Source organism: Castor canadensis, chromosome 10 (assembly GCF_047511655.1).
Source record: "Castor canadensis chromosome 10, mCasCan1.hap1v2, whole genome shotgun sequence".
Classification (NCBI taxonomy): domain Eukaryota; kingdom Metazoa; phylum Chordata; class Mammalia; order Rodentia; family Castoridae; genus Castor; species Castor canadensis.
The window spans coordinates 1,853,281-1,871,687 of NC_133395.1; the positions used below are offsets into that span (position 1 = coordinate 1,853,281).

At 46.3% G+C, this 18,407-nt stretch overlaps 1 long non-coding RNA gene across 1 annotated transcript in view; it reads right to left on the bottom strand.

Annotated features, from left to right (window-relative positions):
• LOC141411417 (uncharacterized) overlaps positions 1-18,407 on the bottom strand; it is a 559,189-nt gene that overhangs the window by 305,519 nt on the left and 235,263 nt on the right. The window contains exon 2 of the long non-coding RNA XR_012436131.1: positions 9,295-9,410. This is a non-coding gene — a long non-coding RNA (uncharacterized lncRNA). The remainder of the gene's footprint in view (positions 1-9,294; positions 9,411-18,407) is intronic.

Below are 18,407 nucleotides of genomic sequence, written 5' to 3' on the forward strand. Positions count from 1 at the left end.
CATCTGGAGAGTATTCCACACAGCTGTGGAATGTATATTCTTGGCACCTCATCACACTTTCTTCCAAATGGATCACATTTTAGGCTACAAAATAAGTCTTGATTAACACAAAACATTAAAATAACTTTTGCATCTTAACGTAAGATCATCGTGGAATAAAAATAGAATACACAAACACATGGAGAATGAACAACACAGTTTTGAATAATTAGTGAATCATTGAATTACTCTGGGGGAAAATTTTAAAAAATAAACTTCCTAGAATCAAGTGAACATTAAGACACCACTTACCAGACAGAATCTGTGGGGTGCAGTAAAGGCAGTTCTAAGAGGCAAATTTATAGCTATGAGTGCCTACATTTGAAAAATCAGAGAAATCTCAAATAAATCATTTAACGGTGCACCTCAAGATCTTAGAAAAGCAATGAGATGAATCTTAAAGCAGAAGGGAAGAAATTATAAAGAGCTGAAAGAAGTCAAAAAACAAAACAAAGCATCAATGAAACCAAGAGTTGGTTCTTTGAAGAGGTAAACAAGATTGACAAACCCTTAGCCAAGCCAACAAAAAGAGATAGGTGACCCAAATTTGAAAGCCTGGAAGAAATGGATTAATTTCTAGACATATATGACCTACCAAAATTAAACCAAGGAGATATAAGGAACCTAAATGGGTCTATAAAAGCAATGACTGAAGTATAATAGTGTGTGTCCAGGAGCACACAGATTCACTGCTGAGTCCTCCCAGGCCTTATGAAGTACTAACACAAATACTCCTCGAACTATTCCGCAGAATGGAAATGGGAGGAATGACTCCAAACTCACTCTATGAAGCCAGAATTACCCTGATACCAAAACTGGATAAGGACATGAAAAAAAAAAACTATAGATAAAATTCCCAGATGAAGATGGATGCAAAAATGCTCAATAAAACACTTGCAAACAGAATTCAACAACACATTAAAAAAGAGCATATACCACAATCAAGGTGGTTTCATGGCAAGAATGCAAGGATGGTTCAACATACATGAATCATGAACGTAATGCAACACATCTATAGAATCAAAGACAAAAATCACATGATCATTTCAATAGATCAGAAAGCAAGGAAGGGACTCAGACAAGATGGTAGATGTTGGAGAGATGCATCTATAGGCCAAGAACAGCATGGATCACCTGCAACATCAGAAGTCGGAAGACACAAGGACCTGTCCACTCCTACTTCAGAGGGAGCATGGTCCTGCTGACAGCCTCGAGCTTGGACTCCTGACCTCCTGAACTGTGAGACAATAGGCTTCTGTTGTTTAGCTGCCCAGTCGCAGCCCCAGGAAGTTAATACAATAAGAGTTAGATGACTAAAGCTCACATGGTAGTTGTCCCCTCATACAGAGACAACAAATGGTCTGTTGGACTACTCCTGGGCTGGTGGAGACAAGGCTATCATGCCTATAGACATAGGGCAGGCAGCCAGGAGGAGGCTGGGCCTCCTGAAATCAGGCCACAGAGAGATCCCCGCCCTTTCTGCTAGGAGAGGTGACTCTCCCAGCCCAAGGGATCTGCCAGGACAGGCACCTGGGCCACACTGCCCAGAAGGGCACTGTCACTTGGCTACCCACCAGCACAGCATTCACACCCCACTCCAACAGGCTTTCAAGACTGAACTCTTTCCGGTCATAATACTTTGTATGATGGGCCACGGGAACAAGGCCCAAGGAACCAGCTGTATCTGTTCTTCAGCCACAGCATCCTCTGTGTGAGGAACTCTGCACATGTCTGCTGCAGATTGCTGGCAGGGTAGATCACCTCCCAGTCACCAGCACTTACCCAGACCAAAACAGCCCAAGGAAGCACAAAACTTCTTTCCTTCCTATGGTACTGATAACGCTGGTTAAGACTTCACTTCTCTTGCCTTCTGCTGGCACTCTCTCCCATACCAGCCTTACTCTCGAGGGCCACAGTCATTCCTGGTGACCTCTGCCCTCAGCTCTTCTTGCTGGACTTTTCTCAAGCTTCAGGTTCTAGAGCTGGGCACAGGCTTGAGTCAGAATTTATGCTATCTTATCCTGGAAAAGTCCACCCTAAGAAAGGTGTGTGTCTATCACTTATCACTAGCATTGGCTGGTCTGCCCCATCTGCTCCATGAGGAACTTAGCCCCAGGTACCAGACCTGCTTCCTTGCATGGGGCTGTGTGTGGGGCAGCACATCTGGAGGGAAGAGAGGCCAGTGCTGAAGGGTCTCTCAGGGCACCCAGAAGTTGCAATATCATTGCCTCATATTTGATTGGCCAAAGGAGGTCAAAGGCTAGCCAAGATGCAAAGTGCAGGAAATAGACCCTACCTCTTGATGGGAAGATTAGTCAGACAACATTGTGAGGGGCATGTACCCTAGAATGGTGGAATCTGGGGCTGTATTTTGCAATTGCCATGCAAAGAAATTTGACTCTGATTCACTTCACTGATTCTCTAATTTAGTTTACCCTTCACTGACTCTACCATGTGATAAGGGAGAACTGGGTGTATGCTGGGTATACAAAGATGAAGGTGTCCTGGATCCATTGCCCTGAAGCCTCTCTCAGTAGTTGGGAGGGACAAAGAGATCACAGACAAACCAGGCCCTGTGAGAGCACAGAGGAATTCTTGTCCTGGGCCAGAAAGAACAGGACCCGTGAAGGCTCCCAGGGAAGATGGATGGATTAGATAGAGCTCAGTGCAGTGGGTACTTGCACTGGGAGGTACAGCACCCCAGATAGAGGGGTCAGCCAAAGCAAAAGCAAGAAGACCTCAGGGAGCATTTAGTCAGCCAGCAGCAGGTGAGCCTACTCTGCACGAGGTCCACCAGTGAGGGGGCCATAATGCTGGGGAGACCCTGGTTCCCACCACCCAGTAGCTGATGCTATAGGAGGGATGGAACCTCAGCAGAGTCAGTACAGAACACAAGGGCCCATCAGAGCATCCTGTGACTCAAAGAGGAGGGAACACTTGCTATTCACTGGGTCAGAGACACTTCCACAGAGGTCACGGAGTTTCTCTAACCTTCCTTGGTCCCTTCTTTACAGGAAGCCCCAGTGGCCAGAGCTCTCCCCTCTCATAATGGATCAGAATTTTTTCTCTTTCCTTAAAGACACAGCCCAAGCTTGTGGCTGACTCTGAGCTTGGCACTGGGTCCTTCAAACTTTGGAGATCCACGCAAGGTGGCTCCCCAGGAAGTGGACTCTTGGCTTGGTGTGTCAAGAATGCAAGTGCTCAGCCTGATGTCAATCACTGCAAAGAAAAAGCTATAGCTTGTCACTGGCCACTGCTCCCTGTCAGTTCTCTTCCAGCACAGCTCACAGGTCTGCTCTTCCATCCTGCTTCACCCTGGCTTGGCCTCAAGTCTCCAACTTCCATTTGTGTTTTGGCTGTCCCTCCTGGCTCATCCTTCTGTTTGCAGTGTCTCTGTCTCCCCTTCATTCACTGTCCACAGCCAAAGTCATCTGCTTCTCAAAGGGCTCTGTCCTTGGGATGCCCTGCTTTCCACCCCTGAATGGTTTCCCCTTGTCAAAAGGAAACATACCATCCTGTTTGACACAGAAGAGTTAGACTTCAGCAAGTAGCTGCTACCTAAGAAAGACAAACTGCAAGGATCCAGAGGATCAGGTCTAGAAAATGGACCTCTGCCCAGGAAGTGCTACAAGCAAGCAGGAAACACAGCATGTGTGGCTTGTGATAGGCGTGAGGAGACCCAGGAGAGACAGACCCCCAGAGTCCCAGGGCACAGGCTGGGACCCCACTGCGCCCTCGAGAGCCCTGACTGCTGCTGCTGTTTCTCAGCTGAAACCAAACGGAGCACAGCCATGGAGGTGCACAGCCATATTCTGTTAAGGGAATTTACTCTCTTGCGAAATAAAAAAATCTCTGACTTCAAAATAATCAGTTGAGGAAGAGTGGCACACTCACTAGGTCACTATCCATAGGAAGACTTTCCACTCTGTATGACCCAGCTCTTGTGAGGCAGAAGTGAGATTGTGAGCAAAATGTTTACAACAACAGTGCCTGGTGTGTAGTAGACGTTTAATAAATGTGAGACGTTATTTCTATTTACAATGCCAAAAGGAAAACCCAGACAACAACAATAAAAAGTCATAAACAAAGGCAAGGGCTAGTGTGGGGTAAAGCACTCAGATCTGAAGTGTGAGAGGCTCCTGGATGCACTCGCCTGGAGAAAGCATCACACAGAGTCATTGTTGGAGCTTTGTCCCCCATGTCCTAACTCCAAGACACTCAGCAGAAGTAGGAGCACTGACCACGTTCTGCCAGGCCTGTGGCTGAGCAGTAGGGAGCTGCCACATTTCTGTGGCTTCTGGGATAGGCTCGGCTCCCCCACTGCTATCTTGAGCTTTGAGGACACTTGCAGGTTCACGGGTGGCACAGTTCAGTGTGGCTCCCTGCTTTGTACACCCCAGGCCACTCAGCCACACCACGGACCATTCAGAGGTCACCACAGACCCAATCTCAGCCCCATAATGTGGAGTGGCCCTGAAAGAACCTCAGTGAGATAAGCAGGCTTGGGAAATAGGCTCCAGTCTTGGGCAAGGAAACTGAGGCAGAAAGGGCATGGCCAGATGAGCCAGCTGACTGAAAGGTGGCACACTGTATTGGTTTTCTACTGTTGCTACAACAGATGATCCACAAACCAAGTGTTTTCAAGCAAGCTGGATTTATCATCTCTCAGTTCTGTTGGCCAGAAGTCTAGTTTCCTTGTCCTGGGGCTCCCAAGACTGAAACCCAAGGTGTCGTCTGGCCTGGTGGACGCTTACCTGGACCCTCTAGGAGCAAGCCACTCTCAGGCTCACTTGGTTTGTTGGCAGAATCTGCTCTTGGGGTGTAATGTGGACACCCCTGTCCTTGCTGGTTATCCAGTGGGTTCTCATCTTCCCAGGCTATTCATCCTTGGCTCATGGCTGTCTTCATCTTTGAAGCCAGGGACCCCTTGCCTTCCATATCTCTGAGTTCCTGTCTGCCTCCTCTCTCCAACTGACTTTAAGTGGGGGGGGGGTGTGAGTAGATTGGTCCACCTCATAGCCAGGAAAACCCACATTCTAAGGTCCACAGCCTTCATCACGTCAGCAAAGTCCATTGTACCCTGCAACACAACATATCCACACATTTGGGAGAATGGGGCAATGACATCTTTAGGCCCATATGTGACCATGCTAACTGATGGAGGACCTGGAGCTCTACCTCCAAGAAGGTGAGTCAGGGGTCCCTTCTGATATTGACAAGGCAATGGCTGCTCTCACAGTGGTGGGTGACCCTCTGTCTCCATGGAGCAGAGCTGTCAAGCATGAAGTGACACACACGTGCACTGCTGCCCTGCCATGGAGAGACCCCTGCCTGAACACCGAATTTCTGCACAAAGGGGGGACAGAATAACAGAGGGTCTTCATTCAGCAAGCAAATCTTTGACCTTCCAGGGCCACATTGCATGGTCCTCCCTGCCCAAGGATGAACGAGGCTTTGTTCCTCCCATACAATCAACCTGGTGGGCCAGAGAGGATTGGCTCCTCACACCGTACCAGCTGCTGGGTCTCCACCATGCACCAGGTGTGGGGCAAACCACTCCACATGGAGCTGCAGGTCAGGCCTGGCTCTGATACTGCCTCAGTCATCTCAAGCCCTCCTTCTTCCCAGAGCCTCCCACAGGTGAGGAGGCTGCATGTGTCAGGCTGACTGCCAGCTCAAAGTCCAAAGACTCATGTGTCCTGCTGAGTGCTGGTGACCAGAGACAGGCTAGGGCTCTGCTAGCCCTGCCCTTGCTGTAGATGGGGTTGGGCTGTGTGTGAAACAGGTTTTATTACACAGTTCCCAACCGACAGCACAACAGGGACCTTTGTCCATTCCTCCTAACTCCACCCCCAAAATAAACAGTGACATTAAAAGACATCTTTATCCAGGTTTTTTCCCTCTGTCCCCCTCACTACTCCTCAAGGTAGGGTCATGTTCACACAGAATGATAATGCACAGAAATAAAAATAACAAAATTTATTTCAAGGCATGTAGCTGACTCCATGGAACATCCTTCTACGAGTTATTTTTGGTCTTTCACATTAGTTATGGTTACTTGCTGGTCACGGGCATTTCCCGAAGATAAATAACCCTGTCAGTGTTTATGATAGTCCACTTTTAAAATTGGGAAGTCCTGCAGGTCGCCTGCCCGCCCCTCCCCGCCGTCTGCTGCAGTGAGGACAATCTCAGCCTGCGTCTGCATCTGCTCAGGGCTCCGGCACCAACTGTCAGCTGGCCCCGGTGAAGCAATAGTAGAAGGATGGGGAGGCAGAGAGCCCTGAGCTCTAGGAATGGCTTTAGAAAAGGAGGGACAGCTTTCAGAGGCATCCATAAATATCTGCATTTAGAGAGACGCTCATGCCCACTGAGCCAAGCCAGACAGCTATCCACCAGGACTCAGAGGACAGGAAGGGGAGAACCATCGAGCCCCACAAGGGCAGGAGGTGGAGGCAAGAGGACGTCCCTGAGGGTGTCCCTTCCAGTTCAGGATGTGCAATGCGAACTGACCCCACACTGAGCCAGTGCTCAGGTAAGACAAGGAGAAATGTTGCAAGATGCAGAGAACAGGCACGCTAATGACAGTATCTACTGTGCACAGCTGAAGAAAATTCCCAAAAGCGTTTGCTCTGTGTCCTCAACAATAAGCCACAGAACCAGGCTACTGGAACCTGGCTATGGAACCCAGGAGAAGATCGGGATGAAGGCTGAGGCTACTGCAAAAGGTAGATAAGAACTGAGTCAAATACAAAGTCAGGGAATAAGGAAGGGTCACTAAGACGTTAAGAGTAAAGCCACAGCACTGGATCTTCATTAGAAATAAGAAAGCCCAACTCAGTACAGAAAACTCCACCCGGGGTTTGGAAGACAAATGTGAGATCCTTTCTGTGCAGTGAAGATCAAGTAGGTTTTAAAGAGAAGAGAAGCAGCGTTTGCCCGTGAAGAACGGAGAGAGCACAGAACCCCGCAATTACCAGAGTGTCAAAAAGGCTGAGTAAATGGGGCTGGGTGGGGCTCCAAAGCAAGTGCTGCTCTGAATTTCAAGAGTAAAGAAAGGAATCACACAAACTTTCAGATATTAAGGACAAAGTGTATGTAAATAATCAAGGGGGAAGTTGTCCCTGGATTTTGTCACTGTGGCCACATGAGCCAAACACCTGTGAAACATGGACACAGTGGACAGACGTGAGGAGGTGAGTCGTGAACTAAAATGCCAGCCCTGCTCAGGATGGCTCCTGTGCAGAAAGCAAGACTCTGCCCAGTCGTGAAGAATCAGGGAGGGCTTGACCCCACTGCCTTCCTGAATAAAGCATGGCGAGACACCGTGATTCCACAGAGACCTGAACACAGAGCACAGCACACAGCACTCCTGACCTGAGTGTAGAATGGGATCTGCACAACTGTAAAACTGGCTGCACAACTGAACATACAGACATCCTGGCAATTAAAATATTGTAAGTGGCCATCTTCAATGTCATTGCCTCTTGGCTTTAAAATCCCAGAGTAGTCACAGCAATCTTAGGAAGCATCTCAGGGAGGCGGCTGAGCCATTTCCCAGTCTTGTGCAAGTGACAGTTCTCAACATGGAAAGAGAAAGCTGGGTTTAACTCAGATCTTAAAACATTAAATGCAGCCACTAAAGAGATGAAGATGTAAGTTTCTATGTTTCAAACCACAATAATCAGACGTGAATAATGTATTTCGAGACAGACGAGGGTAAAAGGAAGTGTTGAGGAGTAGCAGTTAGGAAAACTTGGAGACCCAGATTTGCTGGGTGGGACCCAAAGCTGGTGTGTGAAGACCTGACCGGGGACCTGGGCTCACAGCAGAAAATCCCTCCCAGTGTCGCTCTCACACTGAGGATGCTTCACCAAGGCCTGGCTTGGCTGCCCCTCTCCCCGCACCCATCACCGCCCAGAAACTGGCAGAATCGGACAAAGATGTCAAATTCTCGTCCTTTTCAACAGTAAGACTTTCTCCTCTGCCTCTCAGAAAGTAAGGAAGTAAATACACAGCAAAGCTGTGAGGACTGTGGTGTCAATGTAGATGGTCAAAGTGATGCCAAATATTAAAATCATCTCTGTGTATCAGCAATAGCGGAAAAGCTGTTCAGAATAAGTACACATCATAAAACACGTGGAAATAAATATGATGAGAGACACACCTTATTTACTGAGGAAATACATACATCGAAGCAGTCGGGCCTGGTGGCACACACCTGTCATTCCAGCACTTGGGAAGCTGAGGCAGGAGAAGCACAAGTTTGGAGATGGCCTGGGCTACATAGCAAGACACTATCTCAAAAAATCAAAAATAAATAAAATAAAATACATGTATGATATTCCCAGAGAGAAAGTCATTACATATTCAGCTCACATTATTTAATAAATCAAGCGAAATGTCAACAAAAAGTATCAGAACACAGTTTTGCAAACTTAACTAAGATACATTAAACTGAATATGAAAATGTCCAGGGTTGGAGTGAAGGAAGCAATGAAGGGGTATGCTACCACTGGGTGTTAAAATGGACCACATAAGGCTGCCTGAATTCAAGTGTAGAAATGCCAGATGACAAGACAGAGTTCAAGAGAATAGACCAAAAGAAAAAGCAGAACTAGGACCAAACTCTGCGTTATTCTTAATATACAAGGGTGTGTGTTGACGGTGAAAGGCTGGACTGCTTCATAACTGCCAGAATCATTGCTTCTCTGTAAGCAAAAAATACATAAATTTTGACACAGGTACTCACACCGTGCATCTAAATAAACTTCAAATGGATTAGTGAGACAACAGAGTCATTAAAGCAGTAGAGAAAGAAAATTTTATAGACAAAAATGCTCTGTGTGCAGACAGATTTTGTAAACATGGTGCCAGAGTAAAAACGTGAAGGAAAATGTTGATGGGTAAAAAACTTCAAATTTCACACCTTTCTCATGTTAATAGAGACAGATAGCAAATTAGGGAAAATATCTAAAATATACACAGTACCCAAAGGCTCTGAAATGTCACAATATGTAAAGAGTACTTGCAAACTAATAGGAAAAATAGTCTCTGTGGGAGAATGGACTATGGATCAAACAGGCAATTCACGAGGACAGACCATAAATAGCCAGTCACCATATGAAAACTTTCCAACCTCAATGGTAACCAAAGGAACACAGCTTAAAGCCAGGTACCAATTTTTAAGGTCAAAATTTTAAAAATTACAAAACTCCTATTGTCAGCTGTATGTGGAACGGAGACTGGTTCCCATACCTTGTTGAAGGCTGTGTGTGACGCGTCTGGCGTGCAAACCTCCTTCCTACGTGTTTCAGGAGCCTGGGGAGTGTTTACCAACTCCGATCAACAATTCCACGTCGTGACTCTTCCCCCTGAGGGAACAATCAGAAAGACACACGAAGCTTTGGACCAAGGATGTACACGGCAACATTTCCCAGCAAACCTAGGGGACGCCTAACTGTTCATAGAGGGAAGAGTTTAAAGGGACTCAACTTAGTATTAATAACGATACATTGTATAAAGTAGCACGGTGTAATATTCAAAACCATTTTAGAGCAGCATTTAATTATATGGGAAAATCCTCGTGGAAACACTGACGCGCGCGGGGCACGGATTTCACCATCGTTATGACCTGTTTGACCTTGTAAAAATGAGCTGCTTTTTACTATTCCAGCTGGAATAATCATATTCAGAATAAGTTATCAAGTATCACAATCCAGGGAGGTGTGTCCAAATGCGTCTGGACACAGGACACCATCAAGCCGGTCCACATCTGGAATGAGCTGAGCTACTGTGGAGACGCATCTTCGCCCCCCCTCTCCCTCTGTAAAGCCATTTTTGTTTGTTCAGCTAGCGCATCTCGAACCACTTGGGATCTGGCCACAGACTCTCTTTTCTGCTCCACCCATGTCGGCCCATCCTGCTCTCTCAGCTGTTTTTAATACAAACGCAAACTTTTTAGGCTGCATCTTTCAACACAGAGGGGGCAGTCAGGGTGATGACAGCCATGGCAGGGCTGAGCTGCAGTGGCTGCCGCGCTCAGAGGCTGAGGCACAGGCCAGGCCGGGCTCCTAGCTTCCTAGGTGCCTCCATGCCCTGCTCGCCTCTGTCCTCCCCCCACCAGCCGTGAGGGAGAACTCATGTCCCCAGGGCAGGGAGGCCGGCTGGACTCCTCGCTCCCCTCTTTTACTTCTGATTCCGTACTGCTCCTCAGTCGGCCCCATCAGAGCTGGGTCATTCCACAGATGCGCAGCCAGGCGTGTGGCAGTGCCAGGATCCAGCAGAGAGTGGGAACACCCTGCCCGTGAGCAGCCAGTCAGTCCAAGGCTGGCCAAGGCTTGTTTACCGCCAGCACTGGGGACTTCAATTTGGATGCTCTGTGCCCATTCCCGCAGCCCAGCCCCCACCAACAGAGCCTCCTCTAGGCTTGGCCCTGACCCCTTTCACTGCCTATGCACTTTGGGGTGGGTCAGGCCTCGGGACTCTGTCCTGTATGGCAAAACCCCATTCTGTCCTCAACATCTAGCCAGAGCTTATGCCGTATTTTGATTATTGGTAAAACTAATTTCTCCAAGGTGAACTTCTAAAGCAATCTCTGGTGGCCATAGTTCTCGCATCAACACACCCAGAGTCCTCCCTGCCGGCCAACTACCCATCTATTGATTTTCCCTTCTTCCGTTTTACTATTTTAACCACACAGGGATGATGCAGCCCACATCCAGAAGGGAAAAGAGGAAGTAGATGAAATACTATTAAAACTTGACTGAATACAGGCCTGACTTGGGCAGCACAGGCATCCAGATTCCCCAGCCGACCCGTGCCACACCTCGCCCCTTTCCAGGACAGTCTCTCTCCTTGTTGTCACTAGGCGGGCTCACAGCTATGTTTAGAAAGAAATGCATCCCATGCCTTTGGATCTTTTGCCTGAACACTAAACTCTGTTCAGTTTTCCCTGGAGAGAGACAGTGCTTTCCTGCAGCCTGAATGGGGCAATGCTGGCTGCAGCTTAAAGCTGTGCTACCTGTGCTCCAGTGAAGTCCGGTAACTCACCAAGTACAGGAACAGGTGCAGGCACAGGCACCCAGAGGCCTGCAGGGCCTTGCACAGCCCAGCCAGGCAGGAAGTCCAGGAAGACAGTGGGTACAACTGCTCAAAGCAGCCCTGAGAGAGCCTGGACAGGTGTGTGTCATTCTAGCCAATTCACCAGGAAGCCATTGAAGCTGGAAACTCAGGCCCTTTGCACAGCCCATGAAGGACCTGGGAAAGGTCCTAACTACTTTATGTTAATTTGTTTCTTAATGAAGTCTATGTTGTGCAAGCATTACACCTCCAAAGAAACCTTTCACTTGGTTTCTGGTTTTGAGATTTAGGGAATAAATAACAAATAATTAAACCAATTAGGGCTTAAACAAACTCCCAAGATCTGCCCTATGTAAATTCCTTCTCAGCAGTTATTCCAGTCATATCTAGGTCCTCTGAGACACCTGCGGTCGTGTATGGCTCACTACTCAGGGATGGTTAAAAAGAAAACTGCTGATATTTGCACGCACTGTAATTTCTATGATGTAATTTATAAGCCACATTCTTACAGACAAGTGGCCAGCTGGTGCCAACCAGACCTACTTCTCCACCATCTCCTCTTCCTCTGAAGGGAGCAGAGCAGTAAAATGTCCTCCCCAACTTTGGTGATTCCCAGATCACTAACCCCAGGTGATCAAAGACAAAGCAATCCTGAAAATGGGCTCAGACATCCACAGCAATGAGCTTGCTCATAGTTTGGCAAGTTTCCATGAGTGAATCGTACACTTGTTTATATTTTATTCTCTCTCTCTCTCTCTCTCTCTCTCTCTCCCTCCCTTTTCCCACCTTCCTTTCCCTCTCAATTTCTCTCCTCCCTCCCCCATTCTTTTTCAGACTGAAGAAAAGTGAACACGAGCTCAGGAAGGCTGTGCTCAGGCCTGAAACTTAGAGATTAATCTCCACTGATGTTCACGAGCTGGTGGGGCCTGGGCAGTGTGAAGGGCAGGAGGGATGGTGTCTGAAGAGATAATGACCATGGACCCCACTGCTGGCCACAGGGGAGCAGGGGCCCTGGGGCAGAGCACCTAGCTGGGGAGAGCTGCATGGAAATGTTCTATGAGGCTCATCTCTTGAATCGATCCTAAATCGTGACCACTCTGTCTACCAGAACCAGGGACTTGACTGCTCATGTTCTGCATGTGGCAGAGAAAAGAGCCCGGTATTTTGAGCCCCTGCTCTGTTCTGGGCATTTTATTGGGTTTCTCACCTTATTTCACTTTAATCCATGCAACCAGAAGTCGATAGGAGCCATACTGAGGAAGCTGGGCTTCAGGGAACTTAGCTGGTTACCCAGCACCAGTGAGCAGGAGGATCGGGGCTGGGGTGCAGTTCCACTGCAGAGTGGGTTCTTAGCATTCACCCAGCACCCCAAATAAGCAAACTAAAGAATTTCAGCTAAAATCTATCAGAGCACAGAGACCTCTGACGTTAGCACTGCACATCTCTATGGAAGGTGAAGGGACATTGTTGCACACTGCAAAGACTCTGCTTTAGTAGGAAGAAGCACCCACACTCAGTGCATAAAAACTCTAATTAAAAATTTACAAATATTGCAAATGTAGCCCTGGGTGTACCTACCTCTCCAAACACAATCTGGCTCCAATTTGCAAAGGGCTAGAGCGAAGAAATCCTGCCAGGTACCTTTCTGTTCTTGGAGCCCAGCCATGTCTCCCCACACATCTCCCTTGGTTCCCCAGACCAGGCTCTGTCTGGTTGCTGCCGTGGGTCAGAGGTCAGAGGTCAGGCAGAGCTCTGCCCTCAGAGTCCTGATCCACAGGCTCCCACCCACACCCCAGCCTGGCTGCTGCCTCCTCAATCCAGTACTCATTGTGGACCCACTTTGTTCATCTATTTCACTTTTTTATTATGACATTGACTTATTATCATAAAATGAAATACAGAGATTTAAAAAAATGTCATCATCCAATTATCACATGCACAATTTCCGTTCTGCCATTATTTTTCTACACACGGATGAGATTATGTAAAAGTGTCCTGCTTTTCCACTTAGTTTTTCACAATTCTTCACCATCATTTGACAAAGGAGGGTGAATATGGTCCACATGCTTTCTACACATATATGAATATGGAACACTGAAATCTGTTGAAGTCATTTTAAGAAGGGGGTGGGGGAAGAGGGAGAATAATGGGGGGGGGATGAACCACAGTGGAGTATAAAATAGGTATATATGGAAATGTCACAATTACCCCCTGTGTAACTACATATACTAACAAACACGATAAATAATAATAACAAAACAATCTCCTTCTCACAGCATTACTTTGGACAGCTTTGTAACATTATTGTAACTTAGTTTACTCACCCAGCCTTACTCTGTGACATTTTTACACTCCCTGCACAAGCACTGTTTCCATACACAGTACTGGTTTGGGACTAAGTGCTAGAAGTGGAGGAAGCAGGCTGCAGGGCACTCACATCCTAAGAGTATGACAAATATCGCCAGATTGCCTTGGAGTAAGGAGGAGCTATTTTCAACTCAGTAACCCCGACAGCAGTTGATGTCATCCTTTAAAGCATTTGCTAATTTGATTAAGAAGCACTAATCTTCCCTCTGCCTCCTCCTGGGCTCCTTTGATTCAGACCACCTTCTGGGAAGCAATGACCCTTCTTCACCCCATAACTGGCTCATTTTTCCTGTCCCCATAGGGACATGGATTCCTTGAGCAGTTTGCTCCACATTCCTGCTCCCTTCCCTTCCCACCTTATTTAGGTTTAAGTTCCCAGTTCTCAGCCTGTTTGCTTGAACCTACATTGCTGACTAACGGTGCCCAAAGGTTCTGTAGCTTATATTCGAAATCTACAAAATGCAAGCCACCCTGTGAATGTTAAAATGCCTGTCCTCATGTCCCCAAGGCCCTGGAGATGTGACCATCAGGGAAATGTCTTGGCTGGCTCAACAATGGTAAGCAGTTGTCACTTGCTGTGGGTTCAATATGTGCCAACCTGTATGGTTTTTATCCAACCCTTTCTCGAACACAATGGCACAAGCATGATGACCACAGCTTCTCCTGTGAGGCTCCCAGGACTACTTGTTGGAGTGAGCTTTTTCCTCACTCTCTTGTTACTATTGAACCTAACTGGGGCTAACTGGGGGTGATGGAAGATGCAGAAAGGACACAGATGAGACAGACAGACAGAAAGTTGGGGCAGGTGTGTTGGGCACTCAGATGGAGACACACAACTGCCTCATTGCTTCTTTTCTCTATTATTCTCTTCATTTTCTCAATCTTTGTTCTTTAAGACCTCACTCCTTTACAGTTCTTTAAAACTTCACTTCTAAAGTCTTCTTTTCTATTCTTTAAAATCTTGGTCTTTAGACTTGCAGACAAACAACAGCGGCCGCTCCCTTGCAAGCTGCCAACCAATTCTATCAACCCCTCTTTAGCAGTTCCCCTTTAGCAATTCCTTTTCAGCAATTCTTTTCCCATGGCAATTCTTTTCCCTTCAGCAATTTCCCTTCAGCCAAAATCCTCCCATCAGAAAGTCTCCCCTATTCAAAAGCCTCATGTCCTCCTTCAGTGAGTCTTTTATATCCAGTGGTGAACGAGGTGGAGCAGCGGTTCTCAGGGAGGGGCATGACAGGAGGAAACTGTGTTTCTTCTGTGTTCCTTCTTTCTCTGAACACAAACACCTTAGGAAAAGCAGCTGCTCTGCATCTTACTCTCGCCCTCTTCTGTGGCTGGGGCTGTGCTGAACTCAGCCTGCAGAATATTGAGTACAACTGTGCTTATGTCCTCATAGGCTTCTCATACTCCACTCCCCACAACTTGTTTCTCAGAACCCCTAACCTCCAGATTAGGAAAGGCGATAACCAAACACAGACAGGGTATGACCCACCCAGGGCACGACAGGAAACAGACCACAATCAAGCCGACCCCACAGTGAAGGGTTTGGGGGTCAAACCTCCTGTCAGTGACCGTGTCTGTCCCCCAAAGCTAGCATGTGAGAACACGAAATGGAAGGTGTGTATTTCTATTCTTGTTATGAGGAAACAACTAGAAGACTGAATCCAGTCATTAATCATTTAAACGAGAAGATGTCTACACAATCTTGGTTTTACCACAGTGATTCTACCCAAATGACAAACTGGCCATGGTTCCAAGAATCGTCAGAGCCCAGGCTTGGTTTAAGGGTCAGTGTCCATGACTCACGTTGAGCCAGGATGGTGTGGGCCCTGCCCAACCTCTGCCCATGGTCAAGAAGCTAGGGACGGTCAATGACGAATCAGAAGTTTGCTTTCTGCTCTTCTTTATGTAGTCTCAAAGGTGACGATGAGCTCAGCGTGACAGGAGTGGACTGCTAAGAGCTTGAGTGTCCTTGACCAGATGTAGAATCGTGGCTGGCCTTAGAATCACATATGATTTTTAAAACTATGCACAATCTAGGAATTGAAAGTAGAAACTGTAATCGAAAGGGTCAGTGGCCAACCAGACAGAGCTGAAGACGGGACACTGAGTGGAAGATAGGCTTCAGCTCTCACCAACTCCTGCAGAACAGAGCAAAGGCAGAAAAAGTGAAAGAAAATGCAAAGTGTAGGAGGAATGTAGGATAGATATGAGAAAAAAGGTGAGCAGTAATGTGGGGAGTATAAACTAAACATGTAATTGAATAATAAATATGATTGTGATAGAAAACTAGAAGAAAAACAGGGTAAGAAGGGCAATATTTATAGATAATAGCTGAAATTGTTGTAACAGTTTTCAAGGACATGAATCTTCATATTGAGGTCAATAAATGTTAAGAAGGATAATTTACAATAATCCATACTTAGATACATACTAGTAAGATTGCTGAATATGGATGACAATGAGAAACATAAAAATAGCCCAGGAAAGAAGGTACATGCTATAATCCCTCTCACTGAGGAGGTGGAGATCGGGAAGATCATGGTTTGAGTCTGGCCTGGGGAAAAAGCGAGACCCCCATCTCAATAACAAAGCTGAGTGTAGTGGTGTGCACCAGCAGTTATGTTGCAGCACGGGAGAATGGCAATCCAAGGCCAGCCATGGGCAAAAGCATGAGACCCTATCTGAAAAATAACTAAAGCAAAGAAGGCCGGGGATGTGGATGAAATGTAGAGCGCCTGCCCAGCAAGTGCAAGGCCCTCAGTTCAAAACCCACACCCTCCCCAAAAAATGGCTGGGGAGGAAAACAGATCCCCCAGGATGAAACTAGAGTTGGAGCCAACGCCACTCATCAGCGACAGGCAGGCGAGGACGCGGAGTAACACCCCCGAGGGCCACCCTGGGGGTAAAGGGAGGAAGTGGGGGCACAGGAAGCAGCACAGGACCCCACATGCTGACGGGAAGGGGACAGGAGTGGGGAGGGACACATTGGAGGGGTGAGCTTCCCAAGGCACATCAGACGCACGCATGGAATTATCACAATGAACCCCCCTCGTTAGTTATTGTCCGACAAATAAAAAGTTAAAAAATGATAACAAGATTTCCAAAACCCAAGGCCGACCCTTATGAAAGGAGCGTAGGTAAGGTGAACTTTGGAAGGACAGAAGGGATCCCAGGAAAGATGTCTGAGAGGCGAGAAGAATGTTAATCACACAAAGTAATGACTGTGTGGGCATGTGTGCCGTGTATGATCCATCGGTTAAAAACAACGACACAGAACAAAGAAGCAGAAGAACCCCGGCAGGTGATTTGTAATAAAACTGAATTTCTTGCATTCCTTGCAAAGGGGTGGACACAAGCTGTAGATGCCAAGTTAAATGGTGACAGCTTGTTAACATTTAGAGCATGAAAAATACCATCACAGAAAAGAACATATCACTTCCAAATTGAATTGGGAAATAGGATGGGGTAGAAAAAACCTCAATTGATTTTTTAAACAGAATGAGAAAGGAACCTGTGGCCAGGCAGAAGGCATGAAAAAAATCTCCCAGTACTTACAATAAAGTATAAAAAAGTGAACCTCCTAACACAAAGATTACTGCTATTGAGCTGGATTTAAAATCCCAACTGCATGTTACTCATAACCAACACAAAAAAGACGACAAACAGAAGGAAAGAAAATATATTTCAAGCAAATAATCGAAGAAACTGGGACAGAAATAGTAGTGTCAGTTGGGAAAAGCTTTAGGACAGAAGGCACTACCAGAGATTTAAAAAAGATTATGACATATTAATAAAAGGCTCAATTCACCAGGCAATTATAACAATTCTACTCATACAGCTTCAAAATATTTAAAACAAAAATAGATGAAATCGTAAAGAAAAAATTGGTAAATCTAGCAACTAGTGGTGGATCCTAAAACACCTCTGTAGAGCAGGGAGTGGTGGCACCTGCCTGTAGTCCTGTCTACTCAGAAGGCTGAGACAGGAGTTCAGGGGCAGCCTGGGTAGCATAGTGAGACCCTTGTCTTACGAAGGAAAAAAAACCTATAAATAACTGATAGATCCACAGACAAAAATTAGTAAGAATATAAAACATTTGAGTAACATTTTTAAAGGTTGTCATAATAGAAATACAGAAAGAAGTAGAGAGTTGTTTTTGTCAAATACTCAATATTAATAGCATGAGTTCAATCCCCAATACTACAAAAATATGAATTCTGACCTTGCTAGGAGGTAAGGCAAGTTGCAATAGATCGGGACGTCAGCTTAACACACGGCTTCTGAGGCCCACATTTCCTTTCTCTGTGTTTAGTGTCTCTATGTTGGGGTCAGCCTTAAAACCTGGTGACTGCTTACAAGTGATATTTCCATGTTTTCGCATTTTAAAAATCTCAATATTACTTTTAATCAACAGCACTTCCATCGCAATGTAACACGTTGAGTTCAAAATCCCGCATTTATAATGGAAGTTGCAAAACACATGTGATGAATGATGACCCAAAACCCAGGAATTTAGAACTGCAGGACGCAGCCAAATTCATGATGAAAGGCAAACGTATAGTCTCAGAGTTTCTATCAAAAAGAACTAGAAATTAATCAGCCACCAGAATAGCGGAATACGCCTAACCAAGGCAAATGAAGGAACGATAAAGAATGAAAGGTAATTAGGTTGAAATCAAGGAGAGAGGATCAACACGGCCAAAATTCGGTTCTTTGAACAAGGCTAATAAAATGAACAAATCCCCAGAAGATGATAAGACGACAGGAGCGAAAGTCACCCTGCCTTGCAGAGACGAAAAGCAGAGGACAATGTACACAATGGCATGGAAATATCACAGACAAACTTATGACAATCACGTGGAAAAAAACTGAACATGACAAATTCACATATGACACAAACTCTCCAAAATGACCCCAAA